This window comes from Oryctolagus cuniculus, chromosome 1 (assembly GCF_051225735.1).
Source record: "Oryctolagus cuniculus isolate XC-2025 breed Fujian yellow rabbit chromosome 1, ASM5122573v1, whole genome shotgun sequence".
NCBI classification, from domain to species: domain Eukaryota; kingdom Metazoa; phylum Chordata; class Mammalia; order Lagomorpha; family Leporidae; genus Oryctolagus; species Oryctolagus cuniculus.
Genome location: NC_142867.1, coordinates 70,447,890 through 70,473,981, shown reverse-complemented (window position 1 = coordinate 70,473,981; position 26,092 = coordinate 70,447,890). Strand labels below are relative to the sequence as shown.

Below are 26,092 nucleotides of genomic sequence, written 5' to 3'. Positions count from 1 at the left end.
GAGGGCAGGCAGCATGGTGTGTTCATCTCATGTTCCTGGAGCCTAGCACAGGTAACCACTCAATGCAGGTTTGTTCTTTAGGAGGAGGGGGAAGGACATCGGGTTCTCGGATTTTTCACCTTGATGCCTCCCTTTCGTTGTTTCTCTTCCCCGAGTCTGTTTATTCAGTTTTTCATTCTATGGAGTCCTTACTTTTTAAATCAAGTGCTTCTTATTTAGTAAGCAAAGACCTTATGGATGCCAGCCAGAGCTCCACCAGGGCTGAGTCTGGCACGTGTTAGCTACTGACCCAGTCTGACTCGGGCAGAGTGTCCCCTGCCTGACACCCAGGGCACGACACGCAGGACTGTCACAAGTCTTTGGAGCTCAGTACATTCTGGAGCATGGCTTTGAGTGCGGCAGTGGCAAGCTTTCGTGTCTGTGCCAGCATGCAGCAGGAAGGAGGGAACAGATGGAATAAGGAGGAAATGGCCACAGCAAACTCGAATTGTGTGTTTACTCTGTGCCGGGCATCCTGCTGAGCATCGACATGCACTGGCCCCTTCAGCCCTCACAACAGCTCTGTGAGGTGGGTGCCAGCACACTCCCATTTTGTAGCTGAAGAAACTGAGGCTTACAGACACACCAGGTGGGGAGAGACTGGGGTCTGCACTGGGGTGCACTAATTGCAGAGCCACAGCTGAGCCCTGGGTCCCTCTGCTCGCTGTTCTGGGTGGAGTGAGAGGAGAGGACAAGGTGGGGGTGTTTGCTGAAAGTGAGGAGCAGGGGCTGCAGCTTCATGGCCCTGTGTGGTGCAGGGCCAGCGTGGAGGAGCTAAGCTGGGAACGCACAAGGTTCTCTGTGAGGGCCACAGTGCTCCCACACATATAGGCTATTTGTACCGTGGATGTGCTGTTTTCTGGGAGGTTCTTGGGAGGAGTCTGAACCGTTAAAAATCCCCATGAGTTAAGAGGGCAGGCCCTGGACTGGGGAGGAGTGGCAGTGACCGTGAATCCTGGCTGGGAACTTCCCTGTTAGTGCTGCCCAGTGGCGAGGGCGTGGTCTTATAGAGGATATGGAGAAATAGGAAGGCTCATGTGTGTCTCCCAGGTATTTAGAATCAACTGATTGCCAAATCAATCAACAAATATTTATTCAAGCAGGGACCTGATAGCTCTGTAGCTTGTCAGGGTTGTTTAAAGGAGGATTTTGGCCTTGGGTGGGCGTTTGGGCTAATGAGATAATAACAATTTCCATTTAGTGAGTGCTGCTGGCATGCCAGGCTCCTCTGCTGGGCGCTTTGTATACACGATTCCACTTAATCCTCACAACAACCTCAACAAGGAAGGTTTTATAACCCGCTCTTGAAAGAGGAAGAAGCTCGGGAGGGTTTGAATATCTTGCCTGAGGTCAGAGTAACTCAATCTAGTAAGCAGAGGAGCCCGATTCGACTCCATTTCCCAAAAATCCACATTCCCCACTCTTTCTTGATGTGCAACATGTGTGTTTCCAACAGAAGTAACATCTCTCAAATGATGAACTTAATAAACAGACGTCATTCAAGCTGAGACTTGGTGCCTGCTAATGGGTCAGGCAGTTTTATGCTGAGGTCTTGCCTGGAGTAACTCTGGGATGAGACCACCTCTGAGTCTTCTCTGACTGAAGTTCTCTCAGACCCCACAGAATCCAGTTCTTTGGCTGTTGAGACAAAGGAAATATTGCCCCCATGCCCAGTCGGTTCTTGAAGGCTGCAGTCACAGGAATCAGTGTTTCTCTGCCTTCCTAGCAGATTCGTCCTTGGCCATAAGCATTTCGAGTGAAATGCAACAACCGTGTAGATCCAGGAAACAGCTACTCATTTCGGCTGATTCTGCTTCCCCAGAGAAGAATCTGGAACCAGTAGGTACCTGCCCACACGACAGCTGGAACTCAGCTGATGTCCCCCAGGGATTGGCTCGCCTTCAGGGACTCCCTAAGAAATCAGAGTAAGAAGCAGAATGCTGCAAATCATTTGGGTTGGTGAGGTTTGGAGCCGTCTTTGTGCTTCTGCCCATGAGAAGTCATGCAGGGCACCTGCAGTGACACCCCATGGATGAGTCGATCCCCTTCCTTCCTGATGAAGGGAGGGGCCAGGCTGGCTGGGCCTTGGTAGACCTTGGCGCTCGCTCCTCCCTATGAGATGACCACACTTGGCTGCTCAGGCCTCTGTGCCTGTGCCGTGCTGTGCTCTGCTGGGAATCCCTTCTCTCTGTCCCCTTGGCCCAGTCCCACTAAGTCTTCAAGACTCAGGTCCAGCATTCCCTACTTTCCTGTCTGTCCTGTATGACCTCTACTTGGGCGCCTGGCATACCTCATCTCTGTCCCATCTGCGTTCTAGAACCTAGCACGCTGCGACCTGAATTCTGACTTTCTTCTTTCCCAGAGCTGGGTGCTCAAAATATGTTTCTTGATGACAGTGGCAGAAATTTTGCCATCAGCCCTGAGCATATTCTACTTAATGTTGGATTGTATCGGGGCCATAACGCAGGCAGCAATGAAAATAAACCCTCGTGTGCACGTAGCAGTTCATGGTTTGCAAGAGTGTTTATATCCCTCTTGCCACTCGTTCCCCTTAACTTGTGTGGAGGAGCAACCGCTATTAATATTCCCATGATAGGCATGGGGATGATAACCAAAGCGTGGAGAAGTCACCTGATCTGACCGGGGGTCAGGCAGTTTGGAGGCCCAGCTCTCTCTCTTGAGGCCCTGTGAGGTGAGGCTGGGTGACCTTGGTGGGCTTTGCAGAGTATCTACCATCTCAACCAGGTGAGGCGCCCCCACCCCAGCTTGTTAGCTGCTGCTGCTGGAAATCCCCAGGTGAACCTGCTGTCTGATCAGGAATTCCAAGTTGAACCCATGACTTGGGTATCCCCGGTAGACGTGCTGGTGGGGAGGATGGCTGGGAAGCATGGGTGAGTGAGAAATGCGGAGAGCCCGCTGCAACCTTGGGCCTCCTTCCAGACTGTCTACCTTCTGTCGGCATGGCACTGCTCACAGTTTTCCTTGCAAAAGTTGGGATAAATGTAAATTAACACACATATGTAAATTCATTAACTTAAAAAAAAATTGGCCCCTGTCATCTTCATTTTTCTCCAGTGAGAGTGATGATAATAACACCTCTGTGCAAGGTTGTCATGCACATTCAATGAGAAACCTCATGCAAATGGACCCTGGATGGCAGCATGGCGTTGGTATTTTAATGTGATTTAATTTTAGTTTTAGAGGATTTACTTATTTGAAAGGCAGAGCTACAAAGAGAGGAGACACACACACACACACATACACACACACACTCACACACAGAGCTATCAGCCATTCACTGGCTTACTCCCCAAAGGGCTGCAGCAGCCAGGTCTGGGTCAGGCCTAAGCCAGGAGCCAGGACCTCCGTCTGGGTCTCCCACATGGATGGCAGGGCCCAGGGTCTTGGGCCGTCTTGTGCTGCCTAGCCTCCAACATGCAAGCTCCATTTGACAGTGTCTGCAGTTTCATTTGCTGATTGAGACCTCATACAAAAAGAGAGGAAAAAAAAGTCAAAAAAACCCCCACACATTTTGGGCCACTCAACAATCAGACCTCCCTAAAATTCCTGAAATGAGAGGACTGCCCTCTTTCCCCAGTGGAAGCCCGTGACCCCCAGACTGGAATGGCCTCGCCACTTCCACCTTCCTGACTCCCAGAGCAGCCAGATGTTGGACTCCCAGTTCCTCCCCTACTGTGTCTCGTTCTGGGATGTCCTTCCTTCTCGCCACCAGTGGCAGCTGTCTGTGGCCTGGAAATTGCTCAGATGCTACACATGGGAGGATATAGTGTACAAGTGAGGAAGGAGAGTGCCGAGGAGATGCAGGCCGGGCACGGCTGTGGGCCTCTCCCAGTGGCCACCTAGCATGGGGTGAGAGGGGACAGTCTTTGGGTTTCCCAGACCTGGATTAGAATCCTCATGTTGCCAACTCACTGGCTGGCTGGCCCAGTCCAGGTCCTCTGCCCCCTGCATGTGCGTGTTTGTTTTGGATTTGTGAAAGGCAGATATCAACGACACCAACACCTATGGTGAGGATGCGGTGAAATCCCATATGTAAGTCAGAGGGCACGTGGCCCGGTGCAACGTGGGCTGCCGTGGAGTTGACGTCCCCAGCCACGGCTCACGGCAGTGGCCTTTGCACTTAGCTCCTGCTTCTCCCTCAGTCTCAGCCCTTTGAGTGCCTTTCCCTGACGCCTCAAGCCCACGTCTGCGGCTTCCTTCTCTCTGTGTCCGTAAAGTTGCCTTCTGTGCTGTGATGTCCCTGCTGAAATCCCTGTGTCCTTGCCTGGGCTCTGAAAGACACGTCCCCTTGATCACTGCCGAGGATTCAAGCCACCCTCCCTGTGGGCCCCCGAGAGATCTGAGGGCCCTGGGATCGTGAGCCAGAGAGCAGCGGCCTGGGGAGCCCCAGCAGCCGCCATGCCTGACTGTCATAAGGAGGAGCCTCATGTGCATGGGAGCAGAGAAGCACACAAAAGGAGAGGGGGCCGAAGTTGCAGCCCGCCCCCGCAATGCACTATTGTGTCCCCAGCCGTAGACCTGCCTGCCTGCCTTCCAATTAGGGCAACCATGCCCTCTCCCCTGGGTGGAAGGCGCCCTTGCCACAATGTGAACAGCTGGGCTGCTTCGGGAGGCAGGAAGGCAGAGGGGACGAGGCCATTCGGACGCAGGGAGCATGGGGCTTCTATTGAGGATGCTCCTGTTGTCTCCACTTTTAGGAAGGCCTGGCTCCCAGGTGGGGGTGGAGGTGGGGGTGTGACAGGTTTCTCTTCCCTTTTTCTGGGCTGGCAGTAGTGATGCGATCAGCAAACCTGTCTACAGATCACCCTTGGATGAGAATCGGGTCCCAAGCTTGAAGCGGGAAAGACACAAAGGTAAAGGTGCTTAGGACAATTGGGGGAAGTATTACAGATTCAGATTCATACGATTGGAGAGGTTGGAATTCTCAGAAGGGGTTGGGCTGGGCAATTAAAGCTCATAGAGGGATCAGGATTTCATTAGAATGTTGAAGATGTTGGCCATGGGGAAGCCAAGGTGAAAGGAAGGCAAGGGGGGCAAGGGCTGAACAAAGAGGCAGGAAGATCGGTGCATGAGGATGTGGTATTTATCACACACCTGCTGTATCCTACTCTCTTCATACATCTGTCCCCTTCCCACTAGCTCAGATGAGACTCCATTTTACAGACAAGCAAACTGAGGCCCAGGAGAGCCAACTCCCTCTCTCAGCTGCCTGAGAGCAGGAATAATTGTTACCAGAGAACTGCAAAGGTTTTTGTCTTTGCACAAGAAAGAATTCAGACGTGAGACAGAGAGCAGTGGAAAGCAAATAGCAAGGTTTATTAGGGCAGGGACATCTGTAAGAATGGATGGGCACCTCTCCAGACAGGACCTGGGAGAGAGTGCCCAGTCGCTCAGACTGGGGGAGAGCGAGGTTACATGGTTGAGTGGAGAGAATACACCTGGGCAGGCCAGGCGGGCGGCTCAGCAGAGAGGCAGAGGGCTGAGCGTGCAGTCAGGTTGAGGCTGGGGGGTTTTTAAGGATGGGCCTTGCGAGTTTTCCCACTGAAGTTATCAGATGGGGGGAAGCCTGGCTGGCGTCGCCCCGCCTTAGAAGAAGGATGGTTATCGGGTAGAAGGGACAGGACATTTGAAGTGCGGATACTGGGCTGCACCTGGAAGGTTATCTGGATGACTTTGAGATGCACATGCTGGACCTAGATGTCAACTCCTTAGGCCTTTGTCACACACACATAAGCTCATATCTGACTTCCTACCTAACATTATCTCAGAGTATGGAGCCATTGTCCCAGGCCCTTATTGCCTGTGGCTTGTTGGAAGAGGGTGAAGGGGGGTGCAGGGGGGGTGCTACATATCCGCAGAAGGAGTAGGGACCTGATGTTGAAGGCACTGGGAGCAGTGGGGGAGGTCAGGTGCTGAGTGCTATGGCCTTGCAGAGCCTGTGTGAGTGTCTCCACCTGAGCTGCCGACAGAGCCAGTGGGCCATGGTGCATCTCGGAGTGCCGTCCTGGGCTTCCTGGTTGCAGGTTCCTGGCTGTTCACCGAATGCAGCCCAGGATGGAGCCAGAGTGGTCCTCCTCTGCAGCCTTCCCTCCCCAACCCTGGAGTAGAGCAGATACTCAGCCAAACTGTGGCAGCCCACAAGGTGCAGGTCTTTGGGCTCAGGACTGGAAGGCAAATGGCTGATGGCAGTGTTCAGGGAGGGGCGCGTTGCTTCTTTCTCTATGCTGCAACCCTGAAGTCTGTCTGGCACTTTCTGCAAGTGGGCTTGGTTGGTGGATGAGCTCCTTAGGGCTGCCATGTCTTGCTACCACCCAAAGAGTGGTTGGATACAAAGCAAGTGTTTCTCACAGTGGTGGCAGCTGCCAAGTCCCGAATGAAGGTGCTGGCAGGACTGGCTCCTTCTTGGGTCTCCCAGGGCAGAATCTGGTTGGGTGCTGGTGGTTGCGACAGTCCTGGACTATCTTTCATGTGCCCTCACCTCTGTCTTCTGGGAGCCTCTCACTGTGTGCACACAGCATTCTTCCCAGCCGCCTCTGTGTCTTCTCCTCTTCCCACGAGGACTCCCCTCCTCCTGGATAAAGAAACTGCCCTGCTGCAGTAGGATCTCATCTTCACTTGCATCTTAATCAAAGAAAGTTTCATTCGCAGGTGCTGGGGGCTAGCATTTCCACATAGCATTTTAGGAGACACAGTTTAGTCGCCAGTATTTGCTCATTATGCGTTCGTGTTATGTGGCATTTGCAGGTCGTGAGTCAGTGGTTATTGCAATAATCACCCCAATCCCAAGGGAAGGTGGCATCTTCAGAAAAATGGAAACTGAGATTGGAAAAGTGATTTGCTCAAATTCACAGAGTGAATAAGTGGTAGGAACAGGAGGAGCTGGTGCTAGGGCTTCCAACTCAAGCCTGGGCTTTTCCCCCACTGTCCTCTGCTGTCTGGGAGCTGCGGGGTGGCAGGGGCAGGTGTGTCACCTCCTCACGTGCCCAGAGGGCTGGTGGGATCCAGGAGAGCCAGGCACCATGTGCACACCCGTGACTCACTTTGCACCCAGGAGCAGGTGGTGACTGATAGGGAGTGTGTCAGATCAGCTAAGCCAGCTTTTGGGAGAAGGCAGGGTGAGTGAGTTTGTGGCCATTTCCAAGGGTCAGGTGCCAACTTCACTCTGCTCACCCCATGGTGGGGAAAGCCAGGGGGTGATCCTTATTTCCTTCCTAGCAAAGAACTAGCCCAAGGTCTCGGCCACGGTTGGCTGCCCCACATTGTCTGGGCCCCTCCCTCTGGCAATCTCTCCCTTCCTTCAAGCCTATCCTCATGCTGGTGCATCCCCCACCCGGTGGCCACCAGGGCCACACAGCCAGCTGCTTTTCCCTTCCCCACCCTGCTCCCCTGAGTGCCAGAGAAAGGCCAGACTGTCACCCCCTCCCCGTTGGCCATGGTGCTGCCACCCTGTGGCCCCTGTGCCTTTTAGAACATTCCCTACCCTTCTGGACTTCATGGTGCTGGGTTGCCACCTCTGCTCCTGGGATGGCAGGTGATGGCTCAAGTACTTGAGTCCTTGTCACTCATAGAAGAGGCTCAGGTTGGATTATGGGCTCCTGGCTTTGATTTGGCCCAGCTCCAGCTGTTGTAGGCGTTTGGGGAGTGAACCAACAGGTAGAAGCCCTCTCTCTCTCCCCTGTCCCTTTTCCTCTGCCTGCGTGTGGGGCACTTCCGTCTCGTTGGCCGTTGTTAAGATGAAGGAGCTCCCCAGGGGGCTGCTAGCACTCTGCAAGTGGGAGGCAGCAGCTGTGCATCAGCACCTCCTTGGGTGTGAGGGTCCTGTGGTGTGCCACGGGCTGTGCCCGTGCCCCTTGCAGAGGGCACCCTCTGGAGAAGATAAGGTTCACCAGTGTGCAGATGAGGGCGTGGAGGCCCAGAGAGAGCATCTTGGTACCTGCCCACCACCTGGGTTGGACAACCACCTTCCCGGGCAGTTGTCAAGACGCACATGTCCCATATCAGAGTGCCAGGGTGCGAGTCCGATTCCAGCTCCCTGCTAATGTGCGCCCTGAGAGACAGAGGTGCTGGCTCAAGTGCTTGAGTCCTTGTCAATCACTTGGGACATTCAGACTGGGTTATGGGCTCCTGGCTTTGACCTGGCCCAGCCCTGGCTCTTGTGGGCATTTAGGGAGTAGACCAACAGATGGAAGATAGATTTGTCTGTCTCCCCCACCTCCCTTAAATAAAAATAAGTAAATAAATACATACAAATTTAAAAGTATAAAACACCTTTCCCACATGTCAAGTTATGCGATTTCAGACAAATTTGTTTCTGAGCCCTCACTTTATTCTTTAAACAACAAATTTATTCATTTATTTGAAAGGCAGAGTGACATGGGTAGGGGGAGAGGAGAGAGGCAGCAAGCTTCCATCTGCTGGTTCACTCCCCAAAATACCACAACAGGCCAGAGCTGGGCCAGGTCAAGGCCAGGGGCCCAAAAGTCCATCGAAGTCTCCCACATGAGTGGCCGGGGCTCAGGCACCGGGGCTCAGGCACTCACCCACTGCCTTCCCAGGAGTATTCATAGGCAGCTGGATCAGAAGTGGAATAGCCAGGCCACAACCCAGAACTTTGAAAGGGGGATGCCAGTGTCGCAAGCAGCGGCTTAACCCATTGCACCGCCGCATGGACCCTAGCTTCCTCTCCTTTGACAACCTGTCTGAATGTTCCGCAAGCCTATGTTGGGGTCTGAATCAAACCACATCTGTGCATGTGCTTACCTGGCATCCAGTAAGCACTTGCAACTTCCAGCTGGACTGCAGAGAGGAAGCAGAGGGGACCCAGGAGGAAATAGAGGCTACAGGGGAGCGGAGGCAGGGTCCCCGAGGTGTGGAGGAGGAAAGAGGGGGCGCTGGCTGTCCATAGCTGTGGGGTCAAAGCCAGAGCCTAACCCTGCACGGTCCTGGAGGCCCAAGGTGGGAGCGGCATCTCTTCACTCGAACCCTTCTGACTGTTCATCACCTCTGCACTCTAACCCTCATCCACCCCTCTGCCCTTCGCGGTGTTCGGATGCGGGGAAGGAGCCTGAAGATCTACAAGCCCCATGTCAGGCTTGCCGTGAGGGTACTCCAGAAAATTTGTGGAAAGTGGAATTGAGAGGTAGGTTTACTTGGGTACAGACAGTTTTTTGGAAACTCATGCCTATAAAGAGTCTTCAAAAAGCTTGGGGAAAGTGGGTATTGGGAGGAAACGATGCACACATTTCACACACTGCTTTGCACCCAACTTACCTCTGCTTTCCATTTTTCCAGACTGTTTGAAGTACCCAGGTAAGTCTGTGATGCTCAGGGGCTCTGTGGTTCCCCAGGGCAGAGGTGGGAAGCCATGATTCCCAGCACACACACTTACCCCTGCCAGCCGCAGGGCTGGGGAGGCAGAGCTCGCGGCTGATGGACTACTGCCTGCTTTCCTGACCCCAAGCCTGGCACCCCAGTATGGAAACATCACAGGGGTACTTTTCCTCCCTGAGATTGTCCTTCCCCAAGGCCACAAGCCAGGGAGCAACCCACACATCCTGGCTGTCAATTCAGTGCCCCAAGGCTGTTAGCAGTTTGCAATTAGCAGTTCGCCCACAGAGTGAATGTTCCGGTTGCTTTGCTCCAAGTTCATGACAATCTCTCTCCTGCCCAGCTTCAGTGTGACCTTCCTGTGACTGCCCAGATATCCCAGCAGCCATCCTCAGCAAAGGGTTATCTTGGCTTGGAATGCTGGGGCTTACGGCTTCCTCCAGGCTGTTCCATCTTGCACCCTTCCTGCTGCATTGCCCAGGGGCTAGGCCATGGCTGACCTTGGCTGTCCTTGACCTCAGAGCTGGCGTTTTCTGCCTGGGAATAAATAGTCTGCTGGAGTCCCTGTTGGTTGTTAGTAAATGTTTTCTGAAATACCAACCATGTAAAAAGGGGAAAGCTGATTTTATTTCTTGGATCACAACAATGTATTGATTTTTTTTTTCAACAAGAAATAAAAAGTCATTTGGTTATGAGCACACACCCCTTTTCTGTATCTTTGGGTTGATGGGAATGATAGGAGTGATTATAGCTGTCCAGTGGAAATAATAAATGCGAGTGTACAGTCCATCGCCCAAAGCCCTTGGGGTCAGATGTGTTTGGAATTTAGTGCATTTTTAGGTTTCTGAAAGGAAATTGGTTGCATTTACTGTATATTATGTAATACTCCTGGTGGAGTCTGGGGCAGTGCTCCATAATCAAACCCATTAATTTTTCTGCAGCAAAATGTATGACTCTCCACACTAAGTGGGAAAAATAAAGACAATAAATAGCTTCGCATCACTTCAGGTCAGCTTTTGCCACCAAATCAGTTATTAAAAAAGCAGAAAGCTTTTGATTGAGGATTTTTTGAGTGTCGGCACTGATAAGAGCCTGTGGCTGCGGATGATTCATGTTTGCTACCTGACTCAGAAAGCCGCAGAGAGACGCCGCGTGAGGCCGTAGGAATCAACTCCCAGTCGTCGGCAAGGACAGGAAGACCTTGGGTACACGGGACTGGGCCCCAGTCGGCTTGGCCTGCTGAAGGCTTGCGCCGACCAGGCAGAGATGTGGGGCTGAAAAACACTGGGTGAACGAGGGTGGCACAGCCTTGCTATTAGCGCGAGATCCCAGTAACTGGCCAAGCATTAAAGCTATCATGGAAAATAAAAATAGCTGTAAAACAGCAGCAGTGGCTCTCACTTAGAATACTACCACCAGGCCCTGGTCCAGACACTCAGACACCCACATCTTTTTTTTTCTTTTAAAGTAATAGTTATTTATTTATTTATTTATTATATTTATTTGAAAGAGAGAGAGAGAGAAGGAGAGGCAGACAGGCCTTATATCTGCTGGTTCATTCCCCAGATGGTCACAGTGGCCATGCCAAAGCCAGGAGCCAAGAGCTCCCTCTGGGTCTCCCACATGGATGCAGGGGCCCAAGCACTTGGGCCATTGTCTGCCGCTTTCCCAGATGCATTAGCAGGGAGCTGGATCAGAAGTGGAGCAGCCAGAACTCCTATTGGATGCTTGCACTGCAGGCGGTGGCTTAACCCATTGTGCCACAATGCCAGCCCTGCCTACATCTTTTACCTCACTGAATTTTTCACAGCAGCGCTACGAGGTGGCATTATTCAAGGTCCCACAGCATTTTGGCTCCTCACATGACACTTTTGAGCTGCTGCTGCTCTGCGGATGCCCACACAAGCCAAGCTGCAACTAACAAGACCGCCAAGAAGGAACCATCCTGAGTGAACAAAATGCACTCTTGAGCACATGCCATGTGCTGGGCATTGTACTCAGAACTTTGCATTATTTAATTTAAGCCTTTAAGCAACTGTTTCAGGTAGAGTTGCAAAAATCCATTTCCCAGGCAAAGTAACTAAGGCTCGGAGTGGGAAAGGACATGGTGGGGCCAAGATTCAAACCCAGGACTACTGGCATCAAGTGGAGGATCTTAAGGGTTGAGATGCCTTGTGTTGGCCTCCAGGAGCTCACATGGAGGTTCAGGCGTATGTGACACAGAGCAGTGAGTGGCCTTGGTGACAGACACATTAGTACATGGATGGCGAGTAGAAAGACGGAATCAGCCTCTCTTTCCTGTATGTCATTAGCCACATTTCAGCTGCCCTGTGGGCCCCAGCTTCCCATCTGTAAAATGGGCACAGTAATACCTGCCCTGAGTGCCATGGTGGATGGTACTTTAGATTCAGGGAACCAAAGTATAATAAACCATGGTTTGGTTCTTTGTGCTTTCTTGTCTGTACACAGAGGTACTGGGCAGGGAACCATATCTGAGGGCTTGAAAGAGCAATCTGGATCTTTTGGGAGAAGGTGGAGGGGAAAAGGGACTCCAGTAGTCTCCCCTAAATGTTTGGAGCACGCATCTGGGCACCCTTCCCCCTGGCCCCCAGTGGAGCAGTGAGGGTGCTGATGGCGCTGAGCGGTCTTTGACAATCACAAGGCCCCCTGGACCCACCTCTGGCCTCATCTCTCACATCTGGCAGCTGCCAAACCTGGCATGTGTTTCCTCAGCACCCCTGGGATCCTGGTATCCCCCTCCCTCCCCATCCCACTGCCTAGGTTTTATCTCCTCTTCCTGCCCCAGCCATGGCCGATGCCCCATTTCTCCCTCTGTCCTCCCCACATCTGTCCCTGCATAGCTGCCAAGGTCCTCTTTCTAACAAAATGCCACCGTGCTATTCCCTGTTCGTTTGCTCCCCATCAACCAAACTTAGCAGGGTCTGCAAACCCTTTGTAGCACACGCTTTCCAGACCAGGAGGTGAACTGGAGGCTGAGTGGGGACTCTGTCCTAAGAGTGGAAACAAATTTGCCGGCATCTTTCATTGACATGATCCAAAATGCAGCCATCATCGAGTGCTCTATTGTGCAGGTCTAAAGATGGGAAGCCTGTAACTTCTCCTGGAGGGGAGGGTACTTTTTGTGCTTAAATGGGTTTCAAATTGAGCTGGGCTTAATTGGAATTTGTGTTTCCTACCATGAAATCAGTTGTAAACAATTATCTTAAAAAAAAAAAAAAAACACTCCTAGTTCTCAGGCCCTGTGGAAATGGGTTTGGCCCCAGGTCTGTTGTTTGCAGACCCCTGAACTTGGCAATGCTGCTCCGCCTTGACTGCGCGCTGGGTTCACCTGGGACACTTCTCAGAAATGCTAGTGATGGGGCTGAAGCATGGGCCCATTCAACACGCAATTCTGGGCAGCTGAGCAGGACATCAGGATGCCCTGAGTGGGGCTGGCCGATTGTGATTGCCAGGTCCAGGAACCGCGGCCCTCCAGGATGGAGGCCACGGGAGGCCTGGCTGCATCTGGTGCCACCGACCTCTCTGGCCTCTTTCCCCGGCTCTCCTGGTCCCCAGTCTGTTCCAGAGCTTTCTCTGTGTGGGAACACCTGTATCTAACCCTTTCCCCTTTGTCCTTCAGTGTGTGTGCCTGTCCTCAGGCTCGAGTCCCTGGACTTTGCATTTTAGCATGGAGCACCCTGCACTGTCATTGCCCAGGGACCCCCCTGGACCCTCCCCAGACTGCAAGCTGTGCAAGGGTAGTGAGCATATCTCTCTCCTCTCAGCATGCCCCGTGTCCAGCTAACACAAGGTTGGCGCACCATCCCTTGGTGCTTAGGAAATGTGTGCTGAGTCAGTGGGAACAATAAAGGCTGAAATGGAGCAGCCTGGATAGGGCCCCCCCCATGGTTGCTGGGGAACCTCCTCCCCAACAAGGAAGAGTCAGATCTAGTGGTGCAGAGGGTGCAGGGGAGGCCAGAAGCAGTTGGTTTCCGATTCCTGGTAATCACAAGTTTATTTTCTGGGAATCTGATGTTTTCTGTAACTTACACTTTCTCACATTGTGATTTGGCACTTTTTTTTTTAAAGAAAACAAAGTGGTTTTTTTCCCCCCTTTATTTATTTATTTATTTATTTATTTATTTATTTATTTTTTTGTTGAAGAATTTTGCTGCTGTAAAACTCAGCCCATGTGTGGTCATAGAAATGGAAATGTGGTGGCCATTTTGGCATGTTGCATCCTGCTGCATTCTTTCGGTCATCTTCATGCTGTCCCCATGGCCCCTGTTTCTGGGTTAGCGCTGCCCTGGGGGTGGACCCTGTTGTGTAGCTCCCCTCCCTATTGCTGTGGCCCATGGCTGGCTCTGACCTTGGTGGAGGTGCCAGCTGGCTCCTTCCGTATATGAACTCACCAAGCATCTCAAGACTATTGGAAAACCTCACTACCCTTCTACCTTTTATACTCAACACATCTATTTTGCTTTTGTTTACTTGTTGAATGTGCAGGAGGGAAAGAGACTGGGTCTTCAAGGTCCCAAGGTCATCTAGGGCATTCCCAAAGTTCCACTGGGGAAGGGAGGGAAGCGTCGTCCATGGAGTGCCTGCTCTGTGTACCAGCTGCTTGTGTGTGGCAGTCTCTGCCTGTCTTACTTTATTTGTTCCTTTTATCATTTTGTCCTGCACCATCCCTGCAAGGTAAGTGGTATTATAATTTCAATTTTTACACAAGAGGAACCTTAATACCAGATGGAGGGATTGTATTGCCCAAGGGGTAGAGTAGAGCAGCCAAATTCATGTGTACTCGTGTACACTTTTAATGGATGCTTGATATGTATAGAGTACAGTTCACAATTCACAAGTGTATGGCTCAGTGTGGTCTTCTTTGGCTCTTTAAAGAAATTGTTGTTCTAATTTTATTTATTTGAGAGGCCAAGAGATGGGCAGAGAGACAATAAAAATCACCTATCCACTGGCTCACATCTCAAACTGCCCCAACAGCTGGGGCTGGGCGAGGACAGGGCTGGGAAGCAGGAGCTAGGATCTTAGTCCAGGCTCTCACATGGGTGGCAGATAACCAGTTACTCAAGCCATCACCATGGCCTCCAAGGATCTGCATTAGCAGGAATCTAGAGACAGGAGCCAGAGCCAGGAATCAAACCCAGGCACTCTGATGGGGGACACGCTGTCTTAATTGGAACTGCTAGGCCAGGCGTCTGCCTCCCTGTTAATGTTCCATGAGGTGAGCCTGCCCACGTGGCTAGAACTTTAATCATGATACCACCTCCTGAGGGCCCCCGTGTCGTCCCTCCCTCCCTCCCTCCCTCCTTCTCTCAGCTTCTGTCTTTCTGGTCGCTTCCTGCTAAGTTAACTGCTGCCCTGGCTTCTAATACCACAGGTTAGTTGGGCCTGTTTTGTAATTTAATGTAAATGGAGCCCTAGAGCTTCTTGTACTCAACGCTGTGTTAGTGAGACTTCCCTGTACTGCTCCCTGTAGCTGGAGCTGGGTGTTTTTCATCACTGTGAAGCGTTGCCTTTTGTGAGCATGTGTAATTTACCTGTCCTACTGGAGGTGGACGTTGGGTGTTTCCTGCTTTGGGGCTGTTCCAGATGGTGCTTCAGTGGATGCTCTTGCACGTGGCGTTTGGTACGCATTTGAAGAGTTTGTGGCTTATAGGAAAAGCATGAGGGGTCTTCAGAAATGAAGCTCATTTAAAAACGTGTATTGCCAAAAAAGCTGCATGGATCCCTTAACTTCTTGCATGAAATCAACATCTTTTATTCCATTTGTCCGTGAACAATTTGGAGTACCGCGTGGCTGATCTGATTTAGTAGATACTGCCAGACAGTTTTCCCAAGTGATTGTGCCAACTACGCAAAGCGTGCAAGCGTTCTGATTGCTTTGTCTGCGCCAACATCATGTGTTCTGTAACAACCGCCTCTTTTGCTTCAGCTATTCCCGTAGTACTCCCATCCTTGTGTCCCCTTAGCCTTTAATTTGCATTTCCATCATACCTATTATGTGTTTATTGGCCATTTGGATTTCCTCTTTTGTGCAGTGCCTGTTCAACTCATTTTTTTTTGTTGTTGTTATTAGCAGATTGCTGTCTTGTTTATTTGTAGAAATTCTCTCTACTTTCTGGCATAAATCCTTTCTCAGATATTGTCAATATCTTCTCCCTTTTTGTGGCTTGTCATCTTGTCTTTAACTAGCATCATTTGATTAGCAGAAGTTCCTAATTTTGATGAAGTCCTGTTGATCAGAATTTTGTCCAGTATTGTCAGCACATCTTATGTTCAGTGAAAGAAAACTCTGCCTATCCCAAGGTCACGAGGATGCGCTCCTCTATTTTCTTCTAGGATTGCTGTGGTTGTACCGTGAACAGATCCACAGCCCACTTGGAATTGATTTTCGTGTACCCTGTGAAATAGAGGCCCAGGCTCACCATTTTGCATATGGATAGCCAGCAGATATGGTAGCCTCTACTGAAGGATCTGTAATCTGTCTTCTTCCCAGGGCACTGAGGGTCCTCTTTGTCCTGCATCCTGTGGCTGCACAAGGGGTGGTGTGCATCAGCTCTCCTCCAGTTAAATCTTTAGGCCTGAGCTACCTGATTGAACTGTGTATCTCCCTTGCAGTACTCTACTAGAATTTGAATAAGTGATCTCAAACTAAGCTAAGGGTGGGAGCATGTAAGAGTCTGGCTTTTGAGTGGGGTTGCTGTGGGCTGTGTAAGAATGAGGAGACACAGAAGGTATTCAGAGTTCTAAATCACACCTGGGGACTGCAGGGTAGAGGCAGGAGGTGAGGGAGGGACGGCAAAAGCCTGTGCTTCCAGTCTCCCGGGAGGTGCTGGGAAAAGAGCTGGCAACAAGGGAAACCCATGAACCAGGATCTTTGACAAACTCTTGGGGAGGACAATCCGAAAGGATAGCGGAAAAAGTATGTGCTTCTACAGCCATGAAGTAACACGAATTGTTAGACAAGGAGTTATTTGTTGAGTAAGTCGGGTTTGAAACAGATTTTAATGAGAGCGCATAATTTGTACTTAGGGATTATTAGCTCTTCCAAATCATGTTCTAACTGGGCTATTAATTACCTTTTTGATTATAGGAGTTAATCCATATGTGCTCTCATCTTAATAGGGGATTACATTTTTGTAGATGAGGCACAAATAGCCAGCATTTAATAACCTGGCTTCTTTCTGTCTTCTGTGATTGAGGAGTTCCTTATGGTCCTGATCTAAAAGGTGTGCTCGAAATGGCCATCATTGACCATCTGGTGGAAGTTACCCAAATGTTGGCCGTGAACTTGGATTAGTGGTTCTCAGTCTTGGCTCACATTTGAATCACAAAGGAAACTGAGGGCAGGGTGCTGCCCCAGGGATTCTGATTTGCTTGGTCTTGGAAGCAACCTGAAAGCTCCTCCAGCAAGTGCAGTGTGGAGCCAGGGTGAAACCTGTGTCTATAAAGAACCTTCTAGACTGTGCCTCCAGATAGTCCCTGCACCCGGAGGTCACAAGCCTCTCATCCCCTGCCATAGCACCTGCCTCAGCTTTCCTGCACAGCTCCCATCTCTGTTCAGTGGCACTGGCTTTGGGGAGCACAGTGAGTTCCCACTAAGGGGTTCCTTCTCCCCGTCTATTCTAATGCCTCATCCTGCAGGTGTGGAGTCCCAGGGTCAGGGAGAGGAGTGGTTTGTGCATGGTCCTGCAGCAGGTGAATCAGTGATACATTGAGCCAGAAACTCTGGCTTCCTGATTCACTGGCTGAGGATGTGGCAGGGTCTACAGAGGGTGGGAGTGGCGAGCAGGACAAGGAAGTGGGCACCGCTGACCACAGGGAAGCTCTGAAGTCCAACCACTGAGCACCAAGCTGGGCACCATTCCCATGGCTGTGATTGAGTGAACAGAAGAAGCACTTGTGAGGCGCTGTTGAGGACAGGGAGGGAATGTACAGATTCAGGCCCTCCGTTATACACAGATCCTATTTTGCTACCCCGTAGCCTGCCTCTAAAACACTGTAGAGTAGGATTGCTGTGGCACTGGGCGGGAATTCCGGGCCGCCAGGCTGGGCTGGCGTGTGTGTGTGTGTGTGTGTGTGTGTGTGTGTGTGTCTGCTCAGCTGTCTGGTGGCATTCTACCAGATGAACCAGTGCGGAGGGAAGAGCCAGGGACAGGTTAGCCTTATGCTAGTGCAGCAGGCTCCCCTGGTCATTCCATAGAAACAGAAGGCTCAATGTTCTGGCAGGGCTCCCGTGCCGAGCCATCCCTTCTGTAGATACCCATTTGTGGAGCACACTTTCTTGTTCATGGTTTCACACAGGGACAGGGCTGCTGCATGCATAATGAAGAGAGAAGTCCCTCTTCTTCTTTCCAATATTTTGTTGGTCCACGATGTGGGTAATGTATTATTTTAGGCAAGAGTAAAGGATAGAAACACACACACACACACACACACACACACACACAGAGTCTGTACGTAGTGGAAAAGGGGAGGAAGAGAGGAGAAACAGGAGCAGGTGCTGTGGGACCCCCTCCCTTGCCCAGTGCCCCTGCATCTCCAGCACCTGCACACGGCACAGAACTCGGGGCACACTGTTGAAGTGGCCATGGCTGAACTCTCCTCCAGACCAAGTCTGTGGCCATGGGCCTGCAGCGTTGCAATTAGCCATCTGATTTGCTTCTTGTCCATTTGCCTCGGAAAATAGAACTCATCCCAGATGGTCTGAACGAAGAGACCTTAATAATGAGGAGCTATTTAGTAGGAGTGGGCAGTCAAGGGAACAAATAAGAGAGGTTGAGGCCAGCTGAGGTGGAGCCAAAACCACACCAGGGTTGAAGGGGCAAGGAGAGAAAGTGGCGTTCCAGGAGTCAGAAGAGCCGGGACCCTGCTTGGTGGCAGGAGCTGTGGTTGCACCCATGCAGTCCTGAGGCCAGGAGGGTGGGACAGGCACAGGGTGCCTCGGCCTCACCTCCTCCTCCCTCCCATCTCCTGCTAGTGCCTCCCACTGACCCAAGCCTATGGAGTGTAGCCTGGGTAGGACATGCACCTGGCCATTTGCTGGGTAGATGGGGGTGGGCAATGGAGAGGGGCATCAGCCCACATGTGATGGAGGAGTGTGTAGGGGGTAGAGGGAGACCCAGGGGGCCTGCAGGCAGAAGCTTCCTGCTCTTGGTCACTGGGGACTCCAAGCTTCAGGGAAGTGATTCATACCACATCCAGGAATCTCAACCCTGCACCCGTAATTGTGTGTACAGGAAGTGTTAAAGGGTTCATGGTGGGGGTTTTAATGTCTCATAAATACTTCCCCAAGGATTTACTCCTCAGAGGAGGGTGGTGTTGTTTCTCGGGTTTGCAGCCAGCCCCGAGGCTTTGGAGAACTGGCCCCTAGCCTCTTCTGGGGCAAAAGCATCTCCTACTAGATGCCCTCTCCATCCTCCCCGTCCCCAGCCCCACTGAGGGCTCAGGCCAGGGGATCCATCTCTACAAGATGCTCTGGATCTTGCTGATCCTTGAGTTCTGCCTCATAGGAAGCTTCCTTCAGGAAGTCTTCCAGGATTACTGCACATTGAGTTCCTGAGGCTGATCTGTGCAGTGCGTTGAGGGGAAAACTTCCTGCCACTCCATGATTGTGCATTTTCACTGATTTCTGGTCCCAGAGTGTCACGTATAGAAGTAGGAGGCTATTGTTCCACTATAAGCGAAGCCTGAACGGCAGAAGAAGGATATACAAAGCAGAAGAGCCTGTTTGGCACCAGCAGATTGAGGAAGAGTGTTCACAGAGACCTTCTTTAATCTTCTAGAACCTTCTGGCATGGACTTTGCCCACTCAGTTGAGTGAGCTCAGGAGTGGCCCGCTGAAGGGTGCCCAGGCAGATGACTTAAATCTTAATGAGCTGTGTGACCTTGGGCAGCTCCCTCGACCTGTCTGATTCTATCTTCTCCTTTGCAAAATGGGGTCCTAAAGGTGTGCGAGTTGAGACAACTTGTGCAAATCTTCTGCACCAGTATCTGGCACCCACCAAGTGCTCCCTAAAGATAAGCTCAGTTTTGAAGCTTAGTTTGGAACAAACCAAATCCTCCTCCTCCCTGGTATTTGTAGCCATAGTCATGTGTTTCCCATTGCTGTGGCTAAATATCAGAAGCTGGGTCATTTGTCAAAAGACTTATTTAGCTTACAGTTTGGGGGCCTCAAAGTCCAAGATCCAGCACCCCCATCGAAGGACCTCTGGCGAGACCCCTGCTGGCTGGGTTACAGCATGGTGGGTGTATCAGGGCGGAAGCACCTGCAAGAGGGAGGGGTCACACAGCCAGGCAGGAAGTCAGAGGGGGCGGGGATGGGGGCTGGTCATTCCCTTGCCCCTCTCATGGGACTGATCAGGGTCCCTTCTGAGAGCCTTCCCACCAGGACCCAACCCTAGCCTCCTGCTCTTAAAAATTGCACCGTTGCCTAATCCCAGGGCACGAACCTTTGGGCAACACGCGCTGAAACTGTGGTCAAACTGTAGTGCAGCTCTGTCTCGGTGTTTTAACAGCTCAGCTGCCTGTCTTCCTCTGCTAGGCCAGCAGTGTTTTGTACCTTAGTGTCTGGGCTCAAAGTCCATCCCAAGAGGGGCTCAGTCAAGAAGAGTGGAATGAACAAAAGAATGATGCGCAGATGTGGAGCCTCCGGAGACCCAGGGCTGGGTGTTGTGACTTTGAGCTTGCTGCAAAAGCTGTAGTTACAGGAGATGGTGCCTTGAAAGCCTTGAAGCCTATAGAAAGCTGGGCGTGCTGGCTGTGTCCTCCAGGGGAGTTTTCCAGCTATTTAAGCTGTGGGGGCATGATTACATCATTGGCTACAAGTGCTGGGTGCTGGAGGGGAGCTTGTTTTCAAGTTCCACGTTGGACTTGGCTGCCCCCCACCTGCCCCTCTGAGAAGCCTACTAATCGCAAGGAACTGGGCCACCTGGTGAGGGCTGGTGCCAAGGGAAGATGAAGGGGGGGGGTGTCAGAGGGACCACGTGACCTGCATGAACCATGCCCTCAAGAGTCAGAGAGGCGTCCTGTGTGCTGATCCCCTGCATTTTGCCTTCCTTGTAAGTTATTTCCATGACACCTTCACATACAACTCCGGGAGGCCTTCCCCAACAGTGAGCTGAGAAAGCAAGGTTCAGGGTGGTTCATTGCATGGCTTCTGGTCAGACAGCATGCACAGGGCCCCAGGCCTTTCCGCACAGCTTCTATTGCTCCATGCTCCCTACGAGGTTTCTGGCTTGGCTCTCCACGCTGCACACCCAGGAACCGTCTGCACTCAATTCTGAGTCATTGTGTTTCCCTGAAGAGTGAAAGGAATTACGTGAACATTTCCCAAATCTGTTCCTTGGAACTCTTGAGCTGCGAGGTGCTTAGCTAGAAAAGCATTCTGTGATCAAACACACTTGGCGACTTAGCGTCTTTCTTGGAGCGTCAGAATGCACATTCCCAGGTTCAGGGTTCTGGCAACTCCTGCCATGGAGCAGCTGTAATAGTCTGGTGTTTCCCAAGCCCTTGGGATCAGGGATCTTTGTTTTAGCAGTGCTGATTGCCATCCCGCAGAGCCAAGTGGTTCTTTAGGAAACTCTGGAGCAGATGAATCAGCAGAGTGGCCAAGAGCTGACTCAGCAAGGGGGCCTCCGAAGATGGGATCCCCCAAGAGACTGCCCCACTCCCCACATGGGGACCCTCGCCTCCGGAAGTCAGAAATGCATTACAGCTCTGTGGGGTCATTCCCTCTCTCCCTTTTTCCCATATTGTCTTCTATGTGGGAAATGCCATGTATGCCACTCCCACCAACTACTGATAACTAATTGGAAAACCGGAAGGCAGGATCGCACTGACAACCAAAACGCGCCCCATGTGCACAGCCTTGTGCCCACTTTTCTCATTTAGCGTTCACTGCATTTCGACACGTGACTGGCATCCAGCTCCTTTTGTAAGGGGGTGCCGGGAGGCTCACACCTACAGGTGTTGGAGAGGAAGATTCGGCCCCACAGAGAACAGTTATCCTGGTCCCTCTGCTCCCTCCTGCCTCCTCCAACTGACTGCTTTGCAGGGGCCGATACAGGATACAGGGGGCTGGAGCTGGACACGTCCTGTGTGGAGCCTGGGGTGCCCCACCTGCCTCCCAAGCCCACAAGACAACCTCTCCCTCCACACAACCCCTTCTGTAAACAGCACCAGCCTTGGCCCAAACCCCAGGAGTCATCACACATTCCCCTTCCATCACCCTTGGCAGTGCATCCACTGTCAAGGCCAGCTGGAGGCAGGGCAGTCTGGCTGGGGGTTCTGGAGCAGGCTGCTTCTGCTCCTGTCCAGTGGTGGGGTCACGGGGAAGCTACTCAGCCTCTCTGGTCATCCATTTTCTCCGCGGTGAGAAAATGAACAGGTGGATTAAAGCTGTGGGGAAACGCACATTCTGGTGCCGAGGAGAGAGGGTGCTGAGCAGAGGTGAGCACTAGGTGCACGTGAGCCTGTCAACGTGGGAGGCGCACGCAAAGGTCACATCAGGGGAGGGGCAGTGCAGGGAGGGGGGTGAGGTGCAAGGAACAGGACAGAGGGCAGCGTGCCCAGATCAGCAGGCATGGGTGGGAACAGCACGAGGGAGATCAGAGACTGGGCTCTGTCTGCTTCCCTAGGGTGTTCCCAGATGAGTATGAAAGGAGGAGAAACCCAAGACTCAGGGCCAGGCTCCCTGAGCCATGCTCTCCCGGGCCTCCTTCGGTCATCCCTTTTTACAGATGAGCCTGCTGACATGGGAAGGCTGGCATTCCTTTCTAGGATCTTGCAAGATAGGCAAGCCTTAGTTCTCGGCAAGAGACACTTGTCCTTTCAGCCCCTAAACTCCTAAGTGATATGAGCAGTGTTCTCGATGGATTGAGTGATTTTCATTTGAGACCAGCAGGCCTCGGCAGGCTCAGACAGCAGAGCGGACAGGAGGGGAAGGTGTTCAACTGGGTACAGTCTTTAGGAGTCTTTGCAGTCTCCCTGGCCTCTGTGTTAGGGGCAAACATGCTTATCGGAGAGGCACCCTGGACTGGAGACCCAAGGATGGGAAGGATGACCCTAGCTATAGCCCTGGTGATTTGTTGTTGGTGTTCACCTTGTGGCTTTCTGGGAGAGTCTAGCTTTTTGGTAAGTCATGTTCAGTCACCCTGCTTGCTAGGGAGCTCAAAACTCTTGTCTTTTAGGGGCACGTTGATCCCATCCCCTTCCCCTCTTGGACATGCTGGCCAGTTATTCCTTTGCAGGTGAAGGCCTCGCCTGGGGCCTGGCACACAGCTCGGGTGGTGCTAACTGTGCTTGACATACGATAAAGGGAGCGCAGCAGTGAGTGACGGGATATGTGCGGTGCACCTGGCACTGTGCTAGGGCTGTGTGCACACCAAGTCCCTCCACACCCTGTGTATACACCAAGTCTCTCCACACCCTGCAGCCCCTCGGCAAGCTGTCGACTTTACTCTCTCCATCTTTCTGGCTTAGCAAACTGAAGGACAGAGTGCGAAGGCCTGGCCCAGGGTAGACTGTGCCTCGAGGGGAAGCCTGGGTGAGGATCTCAGTTCTAAGAAGTAATTTCCTGATCGCCTGGGCTGTCCACTACCCAGCTGCCTTCGTGTCCTGTGGCTGCTGTAACCCATTATTTATCCTCTCATTGTATGACAAGCCAGGAGTCCAAACTCGGCAATGGTACACTGGAAGCAAGCCGTCAACTGGGCTGCCTGTGCCCCCTTGGAGTCCAGGAGAGACTCTGTCTCTGCCTCTTCCAGCATCTGGTGGCTGCCAGCATCCCCTGGCTTGTGGTCACATTGCTCCAGCCTCACCTCTACCTTCCCGTAGTCTTTGCCTCATGTGTGCGCCAAATCTCCCTCTGCTTCTCTTTCCTAAGGACATTCGTGATGGTGTTTAGTACCCACCCAGCTAATCCAGAATAATCTCGCCATTGTAAGATTCTCAGTCATACTGACAAACACCTTCAGAGGTTCCGGGGCTCAGGACCAGATAGCTTTGGGGCCATTATTCAGCCTGCTGCACCAGCAGTAGGGGCTGTGCAGAGGAAGTGCTGATCCTCTTCGGGGGGAGGGGGCACATGTGGAGGGCAGGAGGTAGGGCTGACAGGTGTCAGCAGGGGTGTCCTCCTTGTCTTTTGGGAGGGAGGCACACATGGACCAGCTTCTACAAAGCATTGGATTTGAGATATCAGGGCCAGAGCTCATTTAGCCATTCATCAAAAGGTTATTGAACATATAGTCTATGCTCAGTCCTTGGAGTTCACACTTCAAACAAGGAAACAGATAGATCAAGAAACTATTGAACATAGCAAGGCATGGGGTGGAGGAATGTGCCATAAACAGGAGTATTTTCAGTCCTATCTGGGAAGGCTTCCAGGAGGAGGCGAGGCTTGGACTGAGGCTGCAGGGTAAATGGGAGTTAGCCAGGGGTGGTACCCAAGACTGGAAAATGGTGTTTTAGCACAGCAGCAATTAGCAAAGCTGTGTGGTCAAGGCTGTACCTGCCTTTGACCTGCTGAGGTTGCCAGATGGTCGTCTTAAGACTGTGGCATCTCCTAGCTGAGGACATCTAGAAGCAGGGGTCTGCTCCTGGTGTTCTGAGTGCACCTGCTATCTTTGTCCTGTCGGACCTCCGGACAGACAAACCCACCAAAGAGAGGACAGGTTCCGCAGGGTGATGGGGCCTATCTTCTATTGCATGTGTGCCCTACTGCACACAGGTGGGCAGACGGGCCAGCCATGAAATCCAAATGCAAACGGGCTGTAACTTAGAGACTTGTTGGGTCTAAAGAATCCAGTCCCACGGTGTGGCTCAGAGTTAACGCCGCCCGCCCCCTCCCCCCCTTCAGATGGGAAAATGCACCTTGTGGGAATGGTTTCTCAGTGCGCTCAGTGTAGAGTGACCAGCACAGCACGGCGCCTGCTCCACCATCTGCAACCCAGCCCGCGAGCCCCGTGCGAATCGTACTCTGTGTTCTCAGCAGCCCTCCCTGCCTTGCCTGTGTCCCTCAGTGGTAGCACTTTCTCCCAGTCTGAGCAGCTACCTCCTGTGGTCTTCAAGTGGGAACTGAACAGTTACTTCTCTATGGCATTTACACAGCTTTGCTTCAATATGTGTAGGTGTTCAGATAGCTTCAGATTTTTCTTCTCCAGGGCAGGGGTCCACAAAAGTTTTGTTAACTTAGTTGCCACACAGCATGCGCAAGTAAATAGATGTTGAGTGAATGATGGCATAATAACAAAAACCGAAGAAAATTCCAGAAGTAAAATATTTAACATTCATGATATACCCACTTCAGGCCATATTCTTTAGCCATTAAATATATTTTGAAAGAATTTGTCTTAGTAGAGATGCTGTGACTTAGTGTGTTAAGTCTCTGCCTGTGGCATTGGCATCTCCTATGGGTACCCATTCATGTTCTGGCTGCCCCTCTTCCAATCCAATTCCCTGCTGTGGCCTGGGAAAGCAGTGGAAGATGGTCCAAGTGCTTGGGCTCCTGCACCCATGAGGGAGTCCTGGAAGAAGCTCCTGGATCCTGGCTTCAGATTGGCCCATCTCTGGCCGTTGTGGCCATTTGGGGAGTGAACCAACAGATGGGAGACCTTTCTCTCTGTCTCTCCCTCTCTCTGTCCATAACTTTGCCTCTCAAATAAATAAATAAATCTTTTTTTAAGAGAAATTTGTTGAACAGAGGAAGCAGATAAAAAGCTATATAAAATCTAACTCCATTGTACAAATCTCACATCTGTTCACTTGGAAACCTATCAAAATATTGACCGTGGATTGTGAACCTATAGGATAATTATTGTTTTCATTTTTTCTTCCTTTCGCATTCTTTAATGGGAGCGTATGACTTTTGTGATAAAAAAATAGAATATTGATGGTGCTCGTTTGAGCCATCTGGTGTCTTGGTCTTTTCTTGGCATGCAGCCGTAATCTTTTACACACATTACTGGCTCGCTGGGATGAATTGGAGGCCCCCACTAGAATGATTGAACCAATTAACTTCCTCATTAACTGCCATGGTATCTTATGTGCACTGGACAAAAGACTTAGCGTAATCCTTATTATGGGCTGGACAAAGGGAATATTTGAAGTCTTGCTCTCTCATTCCTTTCCAGCTTTTTCTCTTGGAATTCCCACAGGGACTATTGCCCAGACAAAAGGGCAAAGTGGCATTACGGTGTTTGAAAGGAGAGTAAGTTTCAGGCTTGCCCATTGTGGTGGCCAGAGTGAAATCCCCTGGAAGTGTGTGTGTGTGTTTGCTAATTATCCTAGGCTTTGTAATGCATTCTCAGACTTTGTACTTCATTAAAACAACGTGGTAGTATTATGCCTTTCCCTGTGCTATCGCTCTTCTAACATTAATCCACATCATTTTTTCCTATTAAATGACCAAGAGAAAATTTTCAGTAGTAATTGCAATTCATGAGCCTGTGGCAAGACTAGCATCCTCAGAGAAAGTATGTTCTGGAAATCTTTTTGACAGAGCTTAGGCCCTTGAATCAGTGATACGGTTTTTTTGAGCTTTCATCTTAAGTATATGAGCCAAGGTAAGAAATTAAGAAAAGGTCGGCGCCGTGGCTCACTAGGCTAATCCTCCGCCTTGTGGCACCAGCACACCGGGTTCTAGTCCCGGTCGGGGTGCCGGATTCTGTCCCAGTTGCCCCTCTTCCAG

General features: G+C 51.4%; 1 protein-coding gene across 24 annotated transcripts in view; it reads left to right on the top strand.

The window, feature by feature from the left end:
• Nucleotides 1-26,092, top strand: part of TENM4 (teneurin transmembrane protein 4) — a 1,939,017-nt gene that overhangs the window by 1,223,802 nt on the left and 689,123 nt on the right. The gene's annotated exons all lie outside the window — the stretch shown is intronic.